General features: G+C 45.3%; 1 protein-coding gene across 5 annotated transcripts in view; it reads right to left on the bottom strand.

Moving 5' to 3' along the window:
* MPP6 (membrane palmitoylated protein 6) overlaps positions 1–7,979 on the bottom strand; it is a 56,353-nt gene extending 48,374 nt beyond the window's left edge. For 3 of the 5 annotated variants that reach the window (XM_027896011.1, XM_027896021.1, XM_027895969.1), the window contains exon 1: positions 7,840–7,979. The gene's annotated coding sequence lies outside the window, so the exon portion shown is untranslated. Of the gene's footprint in view, positions 1–7,631; positions 7,654–7,839 lie in introns of those variants that run through there. The other 2 variants (XM_027896062.1, XM_027896053.1) reach the window with 2 other exon arrangements.
* Positions 7,980–9,005: the final 1,026 nt, after the last annotated feature.

Genomic DNA, 9,005 nt, shown 5'->3' with positions numbered 1-9,005 from the left:
AAGACCTTTGTGTACCAAAGTACACGTTCTGTGTAACAGCCTTTCCCGGTGGTGACAAACAGATACACGTAACCGGTAAGACTGTATCACACCAGATGTCAAGTATGAACTGACATTCCATTGCACTTTTCCATACAGTGCCCATACATCCTAAACTAAGTAGCAGATTGCTCTGGAACTTCTTATAAAAGTACTTCTTGCCAAATTAGTAATTATACTAATTTTTATAACTTTAAAGAAAGAATTCCTGTGGGTTTCACTGAAAGTTTCTCTATGTAGGTTTTTGCCAGTACCTTACAAATAAGATTACTTTAAAAAGAAAACTAAACACTCTATTCTTATGAGTTCAAACTTACTTAATGAAGTGTTTTATTTCAACAACTCCAGTTAATAGCAAGACCTAAGAGGATCATTCTGACTGTCTCGCTGTGATATAAAACTGTTTCAAAACAGTTTGGTGGCTTTATGGAGAAACAAGGTGTGTGGTCAAACAAGGCCAAACCTTATGTCTTGTCTAAATAAACACCTCTACTAGAAGCCAGAAGCTCAATTTCTGAACAGTTCAAATGAAACAAAGCAAAACAATACTAGAAACTTGAAATCATCTATGAAACATCTATAAAACCTTGGAATCTCAAATTACTTATGACTATAAACCTTGAGACCTTCCACTTTATTAGGAGTCCAGCTGCTGAATAGTCCGCCCTTCTCTTTTCCACTTCCTACTCATTAGTACCCATGAAGTTCTTCCTTCAGAAGGTCCCTGCTGTGTTCCTGAACAGCATGGAATCTGACCTAAGACTGAGAACTGTAATGGTAAACTTGGTAAGAACTACACATTTCATTCTGCTGCTGTCTAGTTAGTCCATGCTGTTTGCAGAGCTATTTGCCAAGATGTGACAGTTAAATGTGCACGCTTCAATTCATAGCTAATAAATTCCATTCAGCAGTAAACTTGCATGCTTCCAGGTGACAGCACAAACAGTCCCAGCAAAGAGACTGCACCAATCTCCTCAACTAATAGATTACTGGATGGGAAAGTCACTTCTTGATCCAGCTACCAGATCAAGCCTTCTAACTGCATCATGTTTTGGCTACACCAGATTTTTATTTTTTTTTTAATGCATTTATCCCCTTACTTGTTAAGAGGCCTCGGCTTATTTATCAGTGTAATCAGTTAAACAGCAGACACCCGCACAACCGGAGCTGGCTCCCGTCTGTCACCCACCCCGAGCGGTGGCTCCGGCAGCCCCGGGTGCGTCCCGGTGCTGCTGTCCCGATGTGGCCACTGGAGGGCGCGCTCGAGCCACCTTTCTGAGGAGACCCGGCGCGTTCGGGCTCCACACTTGGAAATCACAAAACAAGAAACACCTTTCTGCACCTTTTACCAACATCCAAATCCTCTTACCCTTCTCAACAGCGTGCACACCCTGTTACTCTCCCATCCCAACAGCAAGATTTATAACAGCGCCTGGATCCCTAAGATCTACCTCTTGGGAGATAAGTGGGGCAATGGTGGCAGAGGTGCAGACAGACGGATGGATAGATTTTTTCCTATTGAATTATGTGTCAAACTCGAGGGACAATTCAAGTGCCAACTCTTCAGTGCTCTCCTACCCCTTTCCTACCTTTTCTCTTACTGCATTTATGGCCTGTCCTCAAAACTGCCCAAACATTTTTCCCTTCTACCAATGGGAACACAAAGCAGATGTGATCCCTGCAGGCAGCAGCAGAATGATGAGGATTCACAACCATCACTCAGAGCAATTCAAGCACAGTCATTACCTCTGTGTGACCAGCTAATTTTACAGAAGTGCTGTTTAAAACCCAGCAACACTGGTTACCAGTTTATCTTGCTTCTCAAAGCACAGCGACTCAAAGTTAGTGCATCCATTTGAACCCCCTGGAGCCAAGACACCTGTAAGATTATCACAGAGCTACCGACGGATAACTCCTCTCACACAACAGGCTCACACCAAGGTTAAATTTTATCCATGCAGCAAGTGGGCCACCGCTCAGAAAGGTATGAAAGAATGAAACAAAAATCACAAGAGCAGGCCCCAGTATCACCTGAGTCTCACTTCATAAATAAGCCTCACTTGAACACTGCTTTAAATACCACACATAGCAGTGTACACATAGAGTTTGTCCTCTGAGGGAAGATCACATACGACAAATCCCAGCTACATCAAGCAATACACTTCTGGAAGTTGTTTAAATACTGAAAAAATTAAATCTATATAAAGGAGTTTCACTGGTCAGAAGTGACCAGATCAAACCCTGCTCATTCCATTTTGCTGTTGTGTACCCAATCTCGTGTAAGCGGCAAAGCCGTACCAGTAGATCTGGGAAGCGCAACTGTCTGCCTGATTTGAATTCAGATGACTGCCTTACCATCACACACTCCATGAACATTAAGTTTCACTTACTGACTTCTCCCTGCCCTCATGTTCTTTACCAAAGAATGCGTAAACTGAACTTTAAATTGTTAATTACACCTCCTTCTAGTGACCCGAAAAACGCATGTGAAGCTGTAAACAGCACGACTATGGCAAACTGAGTATTGTTCAAGCAATTTCTGTTCAGCAACACTATGCTTTGCCACAGCACAACAGCTCACAATACAGTAAGTCAGAAAGTGCTTGGAAAGGAGAAATAAAACTTTTCCCTCACTTCATTCACTAGACTACAGTTTGCCTTCCCAGTTCAGAACTTCTGCTGCATAAGCAGTTTCATCTTGCCAAAAAGCCTCCTGTAAACTTCAACAGAGGATCAGGAAAGGCATGGGGTGGAATTTTAACAAGATACGTAAAGGCTGACTTACCAATTGGTCCAGTAACTTGTTAAAAAAATAAACCAGTGTCACATAAAAAGTTGCTGACATGTTTTACATACAAAACCTCTCACATGATATCTGCGTGCAGATCTCTGAACAACTATTGAATGAACAGGGCGTCAAATATATTTTTTTTTAAATTATCAAGGAATGGAATAACACAGTCAGAATGGCTGATATATTTTTCTTTTATTCCTCTGCTGATTCACTTGAGCTCTCCCTACACTGTGCTACTAGTCTTACACAAAAACTTTACCCACTCATTTTACCCTTTGTCTTATTTACCTTCAATCTACTTTTGCCCATCCTGTGTTTAGATATTTAAAAAGGTATCACTTTAACTTTTCATTCATGCACATATGACCACTGGATGGAATAAGGCTTTAATTAGAAAATTAAAACCAAACTATTTGAGTAGACACTACTACAGAAAAAATATTTGGATGCCAACACTATTTCTGTAAAAGAGGATCGAGTGAACTATCTTAAAATAAAAATTTAAACTTTTTCTTACATTCTATTTTCATTATTTCAGCAGTCTTGACAAAATTTTTGCAATAGAAAAGTAAAAGCTTAAGCTTACTTGAAATCAACAGTTGTGTCTCCACCTACTGGAAAAATTAATTTAACTGAAACAGTAATTTGAACCTTGGGGATTTGGGTAAGTAAAAAAGCAATGATTTTTGTGTAAGATACAAAGAATTTGTGTGTGACGCGTGTCGTCATATGTCATGTCCCCAACACAAGTTTGCAGAAATCACTGCCATTCCCTGCAGTCTGCACATATTCCACAAAGTCCCTGTTCTGACAGTTGCCTGTCAGAATGCAAAACTAATCAATACTCTTAAAAAACATATATATGTATGAGTCATTTCTTAAATAACATTTTTTGGTGGTAAATCTGAAATGTCATCTTATTTCAGTATCTTGCTGTTTTCCACTATGCCTTCATGAGACCTGGACACTAACATCAGAACAAGTTCTTTAAATAAGTGATGTGTAAAACCCACAGAATGGTTGCTAATACAAAGCATTCTCGGTATGTAACTCCTTTTTTCTTTTAAGCCAGAGACCTTGAATATAATTAAACATGATGGTAAAAGTAGAGAACCTCCTACTTTTAACTTTTTATTATTTAACACATGTTACGAAATGGCTATAGCTTTAAAAGATTCTAATTAACCCAGAACAAGAATGTAAATGTTTTGATATGGAAAAACACCTCTCCTAACCTCTCCTCTTTCTCTTTTTTTATCTCCATTGTTCTTGTAAGAATGACATCAGCCATAACCACACAATTCAGTCTTGCTTTACTCTGAAAAAAGCAGTTTTAAGCCACAGCATAGCACATTACCATCACCGTGCTTTTTTGTACTACAGTTTTGCTGCAGTATAACCTGAGATCCAACTGCAAATGGTTATACTGAGCATGGGATAAGCCCTCTAACAGCATTTGTGACCAGCATACCTGTATTTCAGCCTGTCTCTCACATGTCAGCCTGAATTAAACTCACTCTTTTCCAGGACCTTTTATGAGCTCCTTCTTTTGTGGTGGACAGTACAGCCACTTTCCCTCTAACAGACTCACTCTTAACCCTGCCATCGTATTCTACTTTGTACTTCCACACAAATAAGTCCAATAGTGTCTGTACTCCTCCAGTTGCAGGATGCTTCTAAAAAATCAAAATTTTCACCACAGGAGCCACATCAACCCGTTCCAGTTTTTATCCATTTTTACCTCAAACACAAAACACAACAGGGCATTTTATTTAAATTTGTGAGGTCTTTACCTTTCAAATCTTGAGACAGTATAATTCATTTCGCATCTGTATGGAGAGTGCAACACCTAAATTACCACCATAAACATATCACAATCCTAAGTGCATACCTGTCTCTTAAGTAAAAAGAACATCCTCCCACTGATCTAGAGATCAGTGTCTTGCACAGAGCATCAAAAGGCAGTAATGAGCTTGGGACAGTCACACCAAATGAGAACTTTAAATTACCTTTGACCATAGCAGAAAGCATGGGTTTAAAGCAGGACACTGAACTTTTATAAAATTGCATTCAAACTGTAAGTAATTTCTACAAACAAATGCATTTAGAATAACAGAATGATTCAGGGACTGAGACACTGTACAAAGGCACACTAAAGAGTCTTTTGCTTGTCACTGTGGTACTATGAAGTTTTCTCCAGATCACTGACCTTTTTTTCTGTGTGCAGAAATATTCAACACAAGGACCTAATATCAAGCTGGAGCTTGAGGCTGGCCAAAGACACACACCATTTGGGAATAATGTTACGATCACATCCTTAACAGTTCAAAATTAAGCCAAATTATTTTGTAGATTACTTGTTTTTCCTGCTTTTACCACGGTTAAACCTCAAATAAAAATGCCAAAACTAGTAAGTCATATTGCCGAGATTTCTGTTCCTTTCTACCTCCCTGAGGTTTGCATGCACAAGAATTCAGAGAAAGAAAAAAAAGATAGGATTAAATTTTTATGCTTTGAATAAGAAAGGTCCTAAAAGTCAGGGTTCCTGCAGACATTCATCCTTTCTCTCAGCCTTCACTAAGACTCTTTCAGTTAGCAGGGCATGTTTTCATTACTTCCTTTCTTATTTTTCCTTAATTAAAAACAAATAAAGAAACAAACAAACAAAAACCCACCACAAAACAAAACAAAACCCCCATGATTTAAATTAATAGCTTCCATCATTTTTTAAGAAAAAAAAAAAAGGCAAAAGAAGTAGTTCAATAAAGGTCCAATTGCACTTCTCTTTCAACAGTTTTTCAATCATTTTAAAGAGTTTCAGTATGCAGTTAGCCCACTAATACAGCAGCAGAACAGACACCATTCCACAGAGCTAGTACAGTATATTTGTCAATAATTTCCATATTAATTAGTTCTTGACAAAACAGGCTGAAAGAGTGAAAGAGCAGTGACCCATAGGATCTAAAACAAATGCAAGCACTCAGAATTCAAAGAAGCTGAATACACACATTCTGGTAAGATGTCAAAGATTCCATTAAAAAAGAAAGAAAAGAAATAAAAAACCTCCAAAACCTTAAGAATAAAATAAAAACCTAACAATGCTAGAGGCCATACCTCTGTACTGCAGATTTTTCACAGCAACATGGAACTCGGGTACTTTATATAGTGTAACACTTTGAGAACAAATTAAGAAGAACAAGATTATCAATTCCAAACATTTGAAGGGAGGGAAGAGGAAATGAAAGATTTCTCTGAAGGGTCCTTTAAAAATCACATTTAAATGAGCTCAAACTAGAGTCCAATTATAAGACTTTATGCAAATACGATTTTTGTCTATGTCCTTTTGAAGAAGAATTTTTTGGCAGATGTTGTATGGTCCAGCCACATTCAAAGTGTTAAAAGCCAACCACCTCAGCAGAATAAAAAGGTAACATTATGATGCTGGTGTCAAACCAACCAGTTTAACAGACACTATCTGTTCAGAAACAGCATGCTAAGATTTCAAAGCCTCCTCTAGTCCGACATCTATTTATAGCTGCCCAGCCTCTCTACAATTTCTTGCAGCCTCTCCTCCTCTCAAAGCCAAGAGGGAGAAGTTTAATGGATATAATGCTGGGCCTTGTGCCGCAAGATGGCCAGAAGATCTGCAACTCTCCTCCAGCGAGCCCATGTGCATGAAGACCAGAGGTTGTGAGATGAGGTTGAACTAACCTACACAGCAGCCAAATACATGGCACAAACCTTCCCTCTCCGCTTTAGGAACACATTTTTTCTCTGCCAGCGTGTTGACAGTAATGAACCACATCAGCATCAGAGCTTCAGCGAAACATACCTGCCTTCTTCCTCCACACCGCCGAGCAACACCTCAAGTCAGCTGCCTTGCAAGGCAAGACAGAAGCTATCCAAGTCAGCTTTGACCCCGGGAGAGAAGCAATGTCAACCAAGCATCCTCCCACTTATAATGCTACTCCTGTACGCTGCACCTTTTGCAAGGAAACTCGGAGGCTTGTTGGCTTTTTTCCCGTGCAGTCTCTACCACTCAGCCATGCGTGTCTTTTTAAAGCACTGATTTAGACCGGCTCTCCTTCACCTCTATGAGATGTAATATCGCGGAAAGGGTGCAGATATTTTCCTGCATACGGAGCACAACGCCACAGGCTAAACTCCGCTACAAGCTCCGCACATTCATCCCTGGTGCCTCCTCTCCTACCACCTACATCCACTTGCCTGTAGTACTCGTTCAGCGACCGAGGAGATGACAGTACTGCTGGAAACTCCTGCCCACCCGATCACAACCACATTTTCGTCCCTTTCCCCGGTCAGAGGCAGACGGAAGGGGAGGGTTGACTTCCTCGGGAGGAAAATAGGCAGGGAAAGGCAGGGGCAGAGATCAAGAGAGGAAGAATCACCCCAAAGGGAGAGGAGATAATCCCCGAGAGGCGAGGCTGCAGAGGAGCCTAAGCAGGGAGTGAGGGACAGGGACAGCGAACCGGGGGGATAATCCTGCAGAGAAGGGGGGAGATAATCCCCTCGGAGGGGGGGAGGCGGAGGATCCCGGAGAGGGAGGGGCGGGAAACCTGATAATCTCCAGGAGGAGAGAAAATACCGGGAAAGGGGGTGGGGGAAGGAGGGTGGGCGGGTGGATAATCCAGAGCGGCAGATGAAGCGCGAGTCTCCCGGGGACGCATCCGGAGGCGGGAGGAGGAGGGTTAATCCTCGTTCTGGGGGCTAAAATCCTTCTTTCAGGACTCTGGCGCTGCCATGTTCGCTCCCCTGCAGGCCCGCCCGGCCCCGCTACCTGCGGGCGGCTCTTCCCCCCTCACGCCACACGAACACGGGGCGCCTCCGCTCCCGCCGCCGGGGCGAGCGGCTCGGCCGGGAGGGCTGCGGGACCCCACCTCCCACCACCATTTCCCCGCCGGCTCGGAGGGAGGGGAGAAGCGGGCGGACCAACCCTCCCTTCCCCTCTGCGCACACGCGACCTCCCCGCCGGTACGGGAACTCACCGGCCGGCACCGACTCCCGCCGCTCCTCGTCCCCTCCTCGCTCAGCGGGCGCCGCTCGGCCCCATGGATGATCCCTGGCGCGCGGGTCTCCCGGAGGGACGGCGCGAGCCGGTGGTGCCTCCGCTCTGCGCCCGCCTCGGCGCGCGCCGCCGGCGTGGCTGTGGCACGCGCTCCCGCCGCCGCTCCTCCTCCCCGCCCACCACCGGCGAGCGCGCGCGCGGCCTCCGCGGCGGTGGCGCGCGAGCGCCTCCAGCTCCCCCCCGCCCTCCCCGCCACTCCAGCCGCCTCCCAGGGGGAGCGCGCGTGCCCCTGCTCGGCCCCCACCCCACCCCGTGTGTGTGTGCGGGACCGAGGGGGGCTGGGGCGGGAGGGGTCGGTGCGCGTGAGAGAGAGCGCGTGTCAGTGTGCGTGAGAGCGCGCGCGCGTGTGACAGAGCCCGTGTGAGCGCGCGGGGGGCTGAGGGCGAGAGGGGTCAGCGCGTGTGAGCGCGCGGGAGTGACTGCGCTGTCGCTGCGCGCGTGCGAGCGCGTGTCTGTGGGGCGACAGCCGTGGGTGTGCCGGGGGAGGCGCGGGGCCGTGCGGGGGGACACGCGTGTTCATGTAAAGGCACACGCGAGTGACGGCCACCGTGTTTGTTGGCGGGGAGCGCTGGCGAGGGACAGAGCGAATGTGTGCGAGCGTGTCCGTGTCCCCACGCCGCGGAGCGCAGTCGATCCCGGACGGGGCTAGGGCTTTGCCCGGGGTGGTTCGGACTTTCCTCGGTCCGAGCCCCGAGGGGACGCGCTGGGGTGACACGTGGCGCTGCCTGATCAGTCACCGAGTGCGAGAAACACTGGCACAGAAGTCACATATTTCAGAGGGGAAAGGGGAGGCGGGTAGTTTCCCCTGATGCCAATAAGACCCCTGCAAGACCACTGAGATGGAAGCAACACCGAAAAAACGATTTTCCCGCACTTCTGCTCACTGTTTGCTTTAAACAATTCGTTTGCTTTGAACAGAGATAATAAAGTAGCTTTCGCTTTTTGCTTCTACGGAGGCTCTCACCTTTGGATTCTCTTGGACTTTGGGAAATACGAGTTGCACTCGGTCAGTTTTTCTTGAAGAAGTCTCCCTAACTAAAGGTGGAATTTTTTTGGTTTTACCTAAGGGTAAAACTTGCCCCAGAA

The sequence above is a fragment of the Empidonax traillii genome, unplaced genomic scaffold, assembly GCF_003031625.1.
Source record: "Empidonax traillii isolate 1590-97213 ecotype Southwest subspecies unplaced genomic scaffold, ASM303162v1 scaffold17:size2698205, whole genome shotgun sequence".
Taxonomy (NCBI): Eukaryota; Metazoa; Chordata; class Aves; order Passeriformes; family Tyrannidae; genus Empidonax; species Empidonax traillii.
This window is presented reverse-complemented; position numbering and strand designations above follow the sequence as displayed.